The sequence below is a fragment of the Schistocerca cancellata genome, chromosome 1 (genome assembly GCF_023864275.1).
Source record: "Schistocerca cancellata isolate TAMUIC-IGC-003103 chromosome 1, iqSchCanc2.1, whole genome shotgun sequence".
Taxonomy (NCBI): Eukaryota; Metazoa; Arthropoda; class Insecta; order Orthoptera; family Acrididae; genus Schistocerca; species Schistocerca cancellata.
Genome location: NC_064626.1, coordinates 1152440038 through 1152454101, shown reverse-complemented (window position 1 = coordinate 1152454101; position 14064 = coordinate 1152440038).

Here is a 14064-nt window from a genome sequence, read left to right as displayed (position 1 = left end):
TGGACTCATGGTGAAGAAACACTCCTTAATTTCCTCCATAACCTCAACTCCTTTTCGAATCTGAATTTCACCTGGTCCTTCTCCAAAACCCAAGCCACCTTCCTGGATGTTGACCTTCATCTTGTTGAAGCTCACATCCACACCTCTGTCCATATCAAACCCACAAACAAACAACAGTACCTTCACTTTGATAGCTGCCATCCATTCCACATCAAACGCTCCCTTCCCTACAGCCTAGGTATTCGTGGCAAACGTATCTGCTCCAGTGACGAATCCCTCAACCATTACACCAATAACCTGACCAGTGCTTTCCTCTCCCGCAACTATCCTGCAGACCTTGTCCACAAACAGATCTCTCGAGCAATACATTCCTCCCCGTCCAACAACAATGTTCCTACCCCCAGACCACACAGAAGCATCCCCCTTGTCACCCAATATTATCCTGGCCTCGAAAACATCAACAAATTACTCCGCCAGGGATATGATTTTCTCAAGTCAACCCCTGAAATGAGATCATCCCTTGACAAAATTCTCCCCACACCACCCAGAGTTTCCTTTCGTCGGCCCCCTAACCTCCGTAACATCCTTGTTAAACCCTACAATATTCCCAGACTACCTTCTCTACCCAGCGGTTCCTACCCCTGTAACCGACCCCGCTGCAAAACCTGCCCCATGCATCCCCCCACAACCACTTACTCCAGCCCCGCTACTGGTAAAACGTACACAATTCAAGGCAGGGCCACATGTGAAACTACACATGTCATTTATCAACTGACATGCCTGCACTGCACAGCCTTTTACATCGGCATGACAACAACTAAACTGGCTGAGCGCATGAACGGACACAGACGAACTGTCCGCCTAGGAGATGCCCAATACCCAGTAGCGGAGCATGCCCTGCAGCATAATTCTAGGGACCTAGGAACCTGCTACACCGTATGTGTCATTTGGCTTCTCCCACCCAACACCAGTCCCTCTGAACTGCGGAGATGGGAACTTGCACTCCAACACATCCTTTCATCCCGCCATCCCCCTGGACTGAACCTACGTTAAACAACCTCACTCCCATTTACTCTTCAGTCTTCTCCTCTTTCCCTTTCCTCTTAGCCATTCACGCATCTTTTCATCCTGCATAGTTGTGTTTATCTTTATACTATATACCTCTTTACTTCTGTATGCATCCTCTTTGGTTTGAAGCTGGCACAGTACTTACAGTAGAATATCTTTGGCTTCCCTCTGACAACCATGCCTCCATCCTTGCTACCCTCCCTATTTTCCTTTCCCTGTTGCTTCATAACCTGGGTTGTGAGTAACTGAATCTCCTTTCCCTTCTTCCCTTTCTTTCCCCTCTCTCCTCCCTGATGAAGGAACATTTGTTCCGAAAGCTAGGAACATAAATTTTCGGTTTTGTTTTGTGTGTATCTATCGGCTGTACTGAGCTGAGGTAAGTACTGGCCAGCCCCTCTATCTCTTTGTTAGTATTTGTTTCACATTTCTATATGAGATTTTCCATTAATCATTTAGATCACCTATATGGTCCACATCCTTCATTGTTTTGTCCCTTTTGTTAGCTATCACTTACGTCTGTCATCTTAACATTTTCTCTTCTTCAGTGGTTTATATATCCATAAACAAATATTTTCGTCACCAACTGTGCTAGTTTCATCTTCCTCCTATTATCTTGTTCCGTTTATAGTCCTCTTCTCTTTTTTATTTATTGATTTATTTATTCAACATTCCATAGTTTTAACGTTCGTTATTCACTGTTTTCCAGCCAACAATCACTGCCAACAATCTCTTCCACACCTACCAGTATCATCCATTTCCGTCGATTTCTTGTTGCTGGCGATATTTTTGTGCCATTGGCTATCTTTCTCTGCCACAAGAAAAATTTTTTGGGACATTTTTGCGGCACGCGCGATCTTTTTTGCGGCACGCGCGATCTTTTTTGCGGCACGCGCGATCTTTTTGCGGCACGCGCGATCTTTTTGCGGCACGCGCGATCTTTTTGCGGCACGCGCGATCGCTTTTGCGGTACGCGCGATCTTTTTTGCGGTACGCGCGACATCTTTTGCAGCACGCGCGATCCTTTTTTCGCCACTCGCTATCTCTGTTTTTGAGCAACGTGTGTTCTTTTCCCCTGATCTGGACATACTTGCTTGGTCTGGTCAACTTTTTCCGTATTTTTCTTATTAGTGGTCTTCCTTTGGTATTGAACATTACCAACACAGTTTCTTTCTTTCTCGTCCTTCCCTCCGCATTTTATTCCTTCTTATGATTACTATTTCAATTTTAGTTATTTAATTTCCCTACCCACCAGTTACCCACTATGTACCCTAATCCTATACCACATTATTTACATTCATTCCGGAAACATGCATTCACCGTAGCCAAATTGCAATCCCACATACTTTTCCTCCGGTCCTGCTTAACCTTTGGAATTACCCCTAAAGGGCTTACCTTAAAAGTTCCCATCTCCGGGTGCAATTCCTCCTTCCACCAGTCTCTCCTGGACTTCCAGAACCTTCAATCCTTAGCCCTTACCCAACTTGTCCTGAATCTCTACACTACTTCATGTAACCACCACTCCCAACAGCTCCTATCTCTCTTCAAAGTCCTCCACCTCTCAAACCCTTGCTTGGAGAACACACTCAAGAACATCATCCTAGAAGCCAGCTGCAAACTTGAGTTCCATGCCACACAACACCTGAAAAAACTATCCACAGTGCTAGTGCAACACCTAAGAAGTGGGGTCCCTCTCCCTATCCCTCACAAACACCAACCACAACAGAACCTTCAACAAACCCCCCTCATAGCCAACAAACCTAGCCTAGCCACCCTACTCAATCTCCCCATCCCAGCACATACCCCACACAGACCAAATCTCAACTATAACCACAGTCAAATGCCACATATCGCCAGTCCCAATTCAGTCCTAAACCTCTCATCCAGATCCCTCTCTCCTCCAGAGACATCTGTTCTGTCAAAAGGCTTAACCTTTAGCCCCACGCCTAAATTCAACCACACTGCCCTGGTTAAAGATCTCCTCTCATTCACCCGGAACCTCAACTGGAAATACCACTTCACTACCCAAACACAGCCCCCAAATACTAGACCCAGTGTTGAACCCTGTCTAGAACAGTTCCGACTGCCTTCTCAAAGGGATCCTCCTCCCCTCCCCCAAAACCATCCCTTGCAGACATTTCAGGAATTCCTCACATCCAGTGTTGCCTCCCAGTCCTTCTTGAAGAACATCCCAACAACCCCCAACATCACCCCAGCTGAATCCCGTGCTATTAAGGAGCTGAAAATAGACCGCTCTATCGTCATCCTCCCGGCGGATAAAGGCTCCACAACTGTCGTACTTGACAGTGTGGAGTATGTGGCAGAAGGACTGCGTCAACTCTCCGACACCTCAACCTACAAAGCTGTTACCCAGGATCCCATTCCCTCCATCCAGACTGAGCTGCAAAAAATCCTAAGAATCCAAGGTCCCTCACAAGGCCTCACAACGGCTTCCATAGAATTACTCACTCCACCTGAGCCACGTACCCCTACCTTCTACCTATTACCCAAAATCCACAAAGAGAACCATCCTGGCCGTCCCATTGTAGCAGGCTTCAAAGCCCCAACCGAACGTATCTCAGCTCTGGTAGACCAGCACCTCCAACCTATCACCCGCAGACTCCCATCCTACATCAAAGACACAAACCATTTCCTAGAACGCCTCAAATCCATTCCCACTCCTCTCCCACCTGAAACCTTTCTTGTCACCATAGATGCTACATCCCTTTACACAAACATCCCACATACCCATGGTCTCTCTGCCCTTGAGCACTACCTCTCCCAACGCCCACCCGAAGATCTTCCAAAAACCTTGTTCCTCATCACACTTACCAACTTCATCCTCACCCATAATTACTTCACTTTTGAAGGCCAGACCTACAAACAAATCAGGGGAACGGCCATGGGAACCAGGATGGCTCCGTCCTATGCCAACCTCTTCATGGGCCGCATGGAGGAGGCTTTCCTGAAGGCCCAACAGCTGCTTCCCCTGGCCTGGTATAGGTTTATAGATGACATCTTTGTGGTCTGGACTCATGGTGAAGAAACACTCCTTAATTTCCTCCATAACCTCAACTCCTTTTCGAATCTGAATTTCACCTGGTCCTTCTCCAAAACCCAAGCCACCTTCCTGGATGTTGACCTTCATCTTGTTGAAGCTCACATCCACACCTCTGTCCATATCAAACCCACAAACAAACAACAGCACCTTCACTTTGATAGCTGCCATCCATTCCACATCAAACGCTCCCTTCCCTACAGCCTAGGTATTCGTGGCAAACGTATCTGCTCCAGTGACGAATCCCTCAACAATTACACCAATAACCTGACCAGTGCTTTCCTCTCCCGCAACTATCCTGCAGACCTTGTCCACAAACAGATCTCTCGAGCAATACATTCCTCCCCGTCCAACAACAATGTTCCTACCCCCAGACCACACAGAAGCATCCCCCTTGTCACCCAATATTATCCTGGCCTCGAAAACATCAACAAATTACTCCGCCAGGGATATGATTTTCTCAAGTCAACCCCTGAAATGAGATCATCCCTTGACAAAATTCTCCCCACACCACCCAGAGTTTCCTTTCGTCGGCCCCCTAACCTCCGTAACATCCTTGTTAAACCCTACAATATTCCCAGACTACCTTCTCTACCCAGCGGTTCCTACCCCTGTAACCGACCCCGCTGCAAAACCTGCCCCATGCATCCCCCCACAACCACTTACTCCAGCCCCGCTACTGGTAAAACGTACACAATTCAAGGCAGGGCCACATGTGCAACTACACATGTCATTTATCAACTGACATGCCTGCACTGCACAGCCTTTTACATCGGCATGACAACAACTAAACTGGCTGAGCGCATGAACGGACACAGACGAACTGTCCGCCTAGGAGATGCCCAATACCCAGTAGCGGAGCATGCCCTGCAGCATAATTCTAGGGACCTAGGAACCTGCTACACCGTATGTGCCATTTGGCTTCTCCCACCCAACACCAGTCCCTCTGAACTGCGGAGATGGGAACTTGCACTCCAACACATCCTTTCATCCCGCCATCCCCCTGGACTGAACCTACGTTAAACAACCTCACTCCCATTTACTCTTCAGTCTTCTCCTCTTTCCCTTTCCTCTTAGCCATTCACGCATCTTTTCATCCTGCATAGTTGTGTTTATCTTTATACTATATACCTCTTTACTTCTGTATGCATCCTCTTTGGTTTGAAGCTGGCACAGTACTTACAGTAGAATATCTTTGGCTTCCCTCTGACAACCATGCCTCCATCCTTGCTACCCTCCCTATTTTCCTTTCCCTGTTGCTTCATAACCTGGGTTGTGAGTAACTGAATCTCCTTTCCCTTCTTCCCTTTCTTTCCCCTCTCTCCTCCCTGATGAAGGAACATTTGTTCCGAAAGCTAGGAACATAAATTTTCGGTTTTGTTTTGTGTGTATCTATCGGCTGTACTGAGCTGAGGTAAGTACTGGCCAGCCCCTCTATCTCTTTGTTAGTATTTGTTTCACATTTCTATATGAGATTTTCCATTAATCATTTAGATCACCTATATGGTCCACATCCTTCATTGTTTTGTCCCTTTTGTTAGCTATCACTTACGTCTGTCATCTTAACATTTTCTCTTCTTCAGTGTTTTATATATCCATAAACAAATATTTTCGTCACCAACTGTGCTAGTTTCATCTTCCTCCTATTATCTTGTTCCGTTTATAGTCCTCTTCTCTTTTTTATTTATTGATTTATTTATTCAACATTCCATAGTTTTAACGTTCGTTATTCACTGTTTTCCAGCCAACAATCACTGCCAACAATCTCTTCCACACCTACCAGTATCATCCATTTCCGTCGATTTCTTGTTGCTGGCGATATTTTTGTGCCATTGGCTATCTTTCTCTGCCACAAGAAAAATTTTTTGGGACATTTTTGCGGCACGCGCGATCTTTTTTGCGGCACGCGCGATCTTTTTTGCGGCACGCGCGATCTTTTTGCGGCACGCGCGATCTTTTTGCGGCACGCGCGATCTTTTTGCGGCACGCGCGATCGCTTTTGCGGTACGCGCGATCTTTTTTGCGGTACGCGCGACATCTTTTGCAGCACGCGCGATCCTTTTTTCACCACTCGCTATCTCTGTTTTTGAGCAACGTGTGTTCTTTTCCCCTGATCTGGACATACTTGCTTGGTCTGGTCAACTTTTTCCGTATTTTTCTTATTAGTGGTCTTCCTTTGGTATTGAACATTACCAACACAGTTTCTTTCTTTCTCGTCCTTCCCTCCGCATTTTATTCCTTCTTATGATTACTATTTCAATTTTAGTTATTTAATTTCCCTACCCACCAGTTACCCACTATGTACCCTAATCCTATACCACATTATTTACATTCATTCCGGAAACATGCATTCACCGTAGCCAAATTGCAATCCCACATACTTTTCCTCCGGTCCTGCTTAACCTTTGGAATTACCCCTAAAGGGCTTACCTTAAAAGTTCCCATCTCCGGGTGCAATTCCTCCTTCCACCAGTCTCTCCTGGACTTCCAGAACCTTCAATCCTTAGCCCTTACCCAACTTGTCCTGAATCTCTACACTACTTCATGTAACCACCACTCCCAACAGCTCCTATCTCTCTTCAAAGTCCTCCACCTCTCAAACCCTTGCTTGGAGAACACACTCAAGAACATCATCCTAGAAGCCAGCTGCAAACTTGAGTTCCATGCCACACAACACCTGAAAAAACTATCCACAGTGCTAGTGCAACACCTAAGAAGTGGGGTCCCTCTCCCTATCCCTCACAAACACCAACCACAACAGAACCTTCAACAAACCCCCCTCATAGCCAACAAACCTAGCCTAGCCACCCTACTCAATCTCCCCATCCCAGCACATACCCCACACAGACCAAATCTCAACTATAACCACAGTCAAATGCCACATATCGCCAGTCCCAATTCAGTCCTAAACCTCTCATCCAGATCCCTCTCTCCTCCAGAGACATCTGTTCTGTCAAAAGGCTTAACCTTTAGCCCCACGCCTAAATTCAACCACACTGCCCTGGTTAAAGATCTCCTCTCATTCACCCGGAACCTCAACTGGAAATACCACTTCACTACCCAAACACAGCCCCCAAATACTAGACCCAGTGTTGAACCCTGTCTAGAACAGTTCCGACTGCCTTCTCAAAGGGATCCTCCTCCCCTCCCCCAAAACCATCCCTTGCAGACATTTCAGGAATTCCTCACATCCAGTGTTGCCTCCCAGTCCTTCTTGAAGAACATCCCAACAACCCCCAACATCACCCCAGCTGAATCCCGTGCTATTAAGGAGCTGAAAATAGACCGCTCTATCGTCATCCTCCCGGCGGATAAAGGCTCCACAACTGTCGTACTTGACAGTGTGGAGTATGTGGCAGAAGGACTGCGTCAACTCTCCGACACCTCAACCTACAAAGCTGTTACCCAGGATCCCATTCCCTCCATCCAGACTGAGCTGCAAAAAATCCTAAGAATCCAAGATCCCTCACAAGGCCTCACAACGGCTTCCATAGAATTACTCACTCCACCTGAGCCACGTACCCCTACCTTCTACCTATTACCCAAAATCCACAAAGAGAACCATCCTGGCCGTCCCATTGTAGCAGGCTTCAAAGCCCCAACCGAACGTATCTCAGCTCTGGTAGACCAGCACCTCCAACCTATCACCCGCAGACTCCCATCCTACATCAAAGACACAAACCATTTCCTAGAACGCCTCAAATCCATTCCCACTCCTCTCCCACCTGAAACCTTTCTTGTCACCATAGATGCTACATCCCTTTACACAAACATCCCACATACCCATGGTCTCTCTGCCCTTGAGCACTACCTCTCCCAACGCCCACCCGAAGATCTTCCAAAAACCTTGTTCCTCATCACACTTACCAACTTCATCCTCACCCATAATTACTTCACTTTTGAAGGCCAGACCTACAAACAAATCAGGGGAACGGCCATGGGAACCAGGATGGCTCCGTCCTATGCCAACCTCTTCATGGGCCGCATGGAGGAGGCTTTCCTGAAGGCCCAACAGCTGCTTCCCCTGGCCTGGTATAGGTTTATAGATGACATCTTTGTGGTCTGGACTCATGGTGAAGAAACACTCCTTAATTTCCTCCATAACCTCAACTCCTTTTCGAATCTGAATTTCACCTGGTCCTTCTCCAAAACCCAAGCCACCTTCCTGGATGTTGACCTTCATCTTGTTGAAGCTCACATCCACACCTCTGTCCATATCAAACCCACAAACAAACAACAGCACCTTCACTTTGATAGCTGCCATCCATTCCACATCAAACGCTCCCTTCCCTACAGCCTAGGTATTCGTGGCAAACGTATCTGCTCCAGTGACGAATCCCTCAACAATTACACCAATAACCTGACCAGTGCTTTCCTCTCCCGCAACTATCCTGCAGACCTTGTCCACAAACAGATCTCTCGAGCAATACATTCCTCCCCGTCCAACAACAATGTTCCTACCCCCAGACCACACAGAAGCATCCCCCTTGTCACCCAATATTATCCTGGCCTCGAAAACATCAACAAATTACTCCGCCAGGGATATGATTTTCTCAAGTCAACCCCTGAAATGAGATCATCCCTTGACAAAATTCTCCCCACACCACCCAGAGTTTCCTTTCGTCGGCCCCCTAACCTCCGTAACATCCTTGTTAAACCCTACAATATTCCCAGACTACCTTCTCTACCCAGCGGTTCCTACCCCTGTAACCGACCCCGCTGCAAAACCTGCCCCATGCATCCCCCCACAACCACTTACTCCAGCCCCGCTACTGGTAAAACGTACACAATTCAAGGCAGGGCCACATGTGAAACTACACATGTCATTTATCAACTGACATGCCTGCACTGCACAGCCTTTTACATCGGCATGACAACAACTAAACTGGCTGAGCGCATGAACGGACACAGACGAACTGTCCGCCTAGGAGATGCCCAATACCCAGTAGCGGAGCATGCCCTGCAGCATAATTCTAGGGACCTAGGAACCTGCTACACCGTATGTGCCATTTGGCTTCTCCCACCCAACACCAGTCCCTCTGAACTGCGGAGATGGGAACTTGCACTCCAACACATCCTTTCATCCCGCCATCCCCCTGGACTGAACCTACGTTAAACAACCTCACTCCCATTTACTCTTCAGTCTTCTCCTCTTTCCCTTTCCTCTTAGCCATTCACGCATCTTTTCATCCTGCATAGTTGTGTTTATCTTTATACTATATACCTCTTTACTTCTGTATGCATCCTCTTTGGTTTGAAGCTGGCACAGTACTTACAGTAGAATATCTTTGGCTTCCCTCTGACAACCATGCCTCCATCCTTGCTACCCTCCCTATTTTCCTTTCCCTGTTGCTTCATAACCTGGGTTGTGAGTAACTGAATCTCCTTTCCCTTCTTCCCTTTCTTTCCCCTCTCTCCTCCCTGATGAAGGAACATTTGTTCCGAAAGCTAGGAACATAAATTTTCGGTTTTGTTTTGTGTGTATCTATCGGCTGTACTGAGCTGAGGTAAGTACTGGCCAGCCCCTCTAACTCTTTGTTAGTATTTGTTTCACATTTCTATATGAGATTTTCCATTAATCATTTAGATCACCTATATGGTCCACATCCTTCATTGTTTTGTCTCTTTTGTTAGCTATCACTTACGTCTGTCATCTTAACATTTTCTCTTCTTCAGTGGTTTATATATCCATAAACAAATATTTTCGTCACCAACTGTGCTAGTTTCATCTTCCTCCTATTATCTTGTTCCGTTTATAGTCCTCTTCTCTTTTTTATTTATTGATTTATTTATTCAACATTCCATAGTTTTAACGTTCGTTATTCACTGTTTTCCAGCCAACAATCACTGCCAACAATCTCTTCCACACCTACCAGTATCATCCATTTCCGTCGATTTCTTGTTGCTGGCGATATTTTTGTGCCATTGGCTATCTTTCTCTGCCACAAGAAAAATTTTTTGGGACATTTTTGCGGCACGCGCGATCTTTTTTGCGGCACGCGCGATCTTTTTTGCGGCACGCGCGATCTTTTTGCGGCACGCGCGATCTTTTTGCGGCACGCGCGATCTTTTTGCGGCACGCGCGATCGCTTTTGCGGTACGCGCGATCTTTTTTGCGGTACGCGCGACATCTTTTGCAGCACGCGCGATCCTTTTTTCGCCACTCGCTATCTCTGTTTTTGAGCAACGTGTGTTCTTTTCCCCTGATCTGGACATACTTGCTTGGTCTGGTCAACTTTTTCCATATTTTTCTTATTAGTGGTCTTCCTTTGGTATTGAACATTACCAACACAGTTTCTTTCTTTCTCGTCCTTCCCTCCGCATTTTATTCCTTCTTATGATTACTATTTCAATTTTAGTTATTTAATTTCCCTACCCACCAGTTACCCACTATGTACCCTAATCCTATACCACATTATTTACATTCATTCCGGAAACATGCATTCACCGTAGCCAAATTGCAATCCCACATACTTTTCCTCCGGTCCTGCTTAACCTTTGGAATTACCCCTAAAGGGCTTACCTTAAAAGTTCCCATCTCCGGGTGCAATTCCTCCTTCCACCAGTCTCTCCTGGACTTCCAGAACCTTCAATCCTTAGCCCTTACCCAACTTGTCCTGAATCTCTACACTACTTCATGTAACCACCACTCCCAACAGCTCCTATCTCTCTTCAAAGTCCTCCACCTCTCAAACCCTTGCTTGGAGAACACACTCAAGAACATCATCCTAGAAGCCAGCTGCAAACTTGAGTTCCATGCCACACAACACCTGAAAAAACTATCCACAGTGCTAGTGCAACACCTAAGAAGTGGGGTCCCTCTCCCTATCCCTCACAAACACCAACCACAACAGAACCTTCAACAAACCCCCCTCATAGCCAACAAACCTAGCCTAGCCACCCTACTCAATCTCCCCATCCCAGCACATACCCCACACAGACCAAATCTCAACTATAACCACAGTCAAATGCCACATATCGCCAGTCCCAATTCAGTCCTAAACCTCTCATCCAGATCCCTCTCTCCTCCAGAGACATCTGTTCTGTCAAAAGGCTTAACCTTTAGCCCCACGCCTAAATTCAACCACACTGCCCTGGTTAAAGATCTCCTCTCATTCACCCGGAACCTCAACTGGAAATACCACTTCACTACCCAAACACAGCCCCCAAATACTAGACCCAGTGTTGAACCCTGTCTAGAACAGTTCCGACTGCCTTCTCAAAGGGATCCTCCTCCCCTCCCCCAAAACCATCCCTTGCAGACATTTCAGGAATTCCTCACATCCAGTGTTGCCTCCCAGTCCTTCTTGAAGAACATCCCAACAACCCCCAACATCACCCCAGCTGAATCCCGTGCTATTAAGGAGCTGAAAATAGACCGCTCTATCGTCATCCTCCCGGCGGATAAAGGCTCCACAACTGTCGTACTTGACAGTGTGGAGTATGTGGCAGAAGGACTGCGTCAACTCTCCAACACCTCAACCTACAAAGCTGTTACCCAGGATCCCATTCCCTCCATCCAGACTGAGCTGCAAAAAATCCTAAGAATCCAAGGTCCCTCACAAGGCCTCACAACGGCTTCCATAGAATTACTCACTCCACCTGAGCCACGTACCCCTACCTTCTACCTATTACCCAAAATCCACAAAGAGAACCATCCTGGCCGTCCCATTGTAGCAGGCTTCAAAGCCCCAACCGAACGTATCTCAGCTCTGGTAGACCAGCACCTCCAACCTGTCACCCGCAGACTCCCATCCTACATCAAAGACACAAACCATTTCCTAGAACGCCTCAAATCCATTCCCACTCCTCTCCCACCTGAAACCTTTCTTGTCACCATAGATGCTACATCCCTTTACACAAACATCCCACATACCCATGGTCTCTCTGCCCTTGAGCACTACCTCTCCCAACGCCCACCCGAAGATCTTCCAAAAACCTCGTTCCTCATCACACTTACCAACTTCATCCTCACCCATAATTACTTCACTTTTGAAGGCCAGACCTACAAACAAATCAGGGGAACGGCCATGGGAACCAGGATGGCTCCGTCCTATGCCAACCTCTTCATGGGCCGCATGGAGGAGGCTTTCCTGAAGGCCCAACAGCTGCTTCCCCTGGCCTGGTATAGGTTTATAGATGACATCTTTGTGGTCTGGACTCATGGTGAAGAAACACTCCTTAATTTCCTCCATAACCTCAACTCCTTTTCGAATCTGAATTTCACCTGGTCCTTCTCCAAAACCCAAGCCACCTTCCTGGATGTTGACCTTCATCTTGTTGAAGCTCACATCCACACCTCTGTCCATATCAAACCCACAAACAAACAACAGCACCTTCACTTTGATAGCTGCCATCCATTCCACATCAAACGCTCCCTTCCCTACAGCCTAGGTATTCGTGGCAAACGTATCTGCTCCAGTGACGAATCCCTCAACAATTACACCAATAACCTGACCAGTGCTTTCCTCTCCCGCAACTATCCTGCAGACCTTGTCCACAAACAGATCTCTCGAGCAATACATTCCTCCCCGTCCAACAACAATGTTCCTACCCCCAGACCACACAGAAGCATCCCCCTTGTCACCCAATATTATCCTGGCCTCGAAAACATCAACAAATTACTCCGCCAGGGATATGATTTTCTCAAGTCAACCCCTGAAATGAGATCATCCCTTGACAAAATTCTCCCCACACCACCCAGAGTTTCCTTTCGTCGGCCCCCTAACCTCCGTAACATCCTTGTTAAACCCTACAATATTCCCAGACTACCTTCTCTACCCAGCGGTTCCTACCCCTGTAACCGACCCCGCTGCAAAACCTGCCCCATGCATCCCCCCACAACCACTTACTCCAGCCCCGCTACTGGTAAAACGTACACAATTCAAGGCAGGGCCACATGTGAAACTACACATGTCATTTATCAACTGACATGCCTGCACTGCACAGCCTTTTACATCGGCATGACAACAACTAAACTGGCTGAGCGCATGAACGGACACAGACGAACTGTCCGCCTAGGAGATGCCCAATACCCAGTAGCGGAGCATGCCCTGCAGCATAATTCTAGGGACCTAGGAACCTGCTACACCGTATGTGCCATTTGGCTTCTCCCACCCAACACCAGTCCCTCTGAACTGCGGAGATGGGAACTTGCACTCCAACACATCCTTTCATCCCGCCATCCCCCTGGACTGAACCTACGTTAAACAACCTCACTCCCATTTACTCTTCAGTCTTCTCCTCTTTCCCTTTCCTCTTAGCCATTCACGCATCTTTTCATCCTGCATAGTTGTGTTTATCTTTATACTATATACCTCTTTACTTCTGTATGCATCCTCTTTGGTTTGAAGCTGGCACAGTACTTACAGTAGAATATCTTTGGCTTCCCTCTGACAACCATGCCTCCATCCTTGCTACCCTCCCTATTTTCCTTTCCCTGTTGCTTCATAACCTGGGTTGTGAGTAACTGAATCTCCTTTCCCTTCTTCCCTTTCTTTCCCCTCTCTCCTCCCTGATGAAGGAACATTTGTTCCGAAAGCTAGGAACATAAATTTTCGGTTTTGTTTTGTGTGTATCTATCGGCTGTACTGAGCTGAGGTAAGTACTGGCCAGCCCCTCTAACTCTTTGTTAGTATTTGTTTCACATTTCTATATGAGATTTTCCATTAATCATTTAGATCACCTATATGGTCCACATCCTTCATTGTTTTGTCCCTTTTGTTAGCTATCACTTACGTCTGTCATCTTAACATTTTCTCTTCTTCAGTGGTTTATATATCCATAAACAAATATTTTCGTCACCAACTGTGCTAGTTTCATCTTCCTCCTATTATCTTGTTCCGTTTATAGTCCTCTTCTCTTTTTTATTTATTGATTTATTTATTCAACATTCCATAGTTTTAACGTTCGTTATTCACTGTTTTCCAGCCAACAATCAC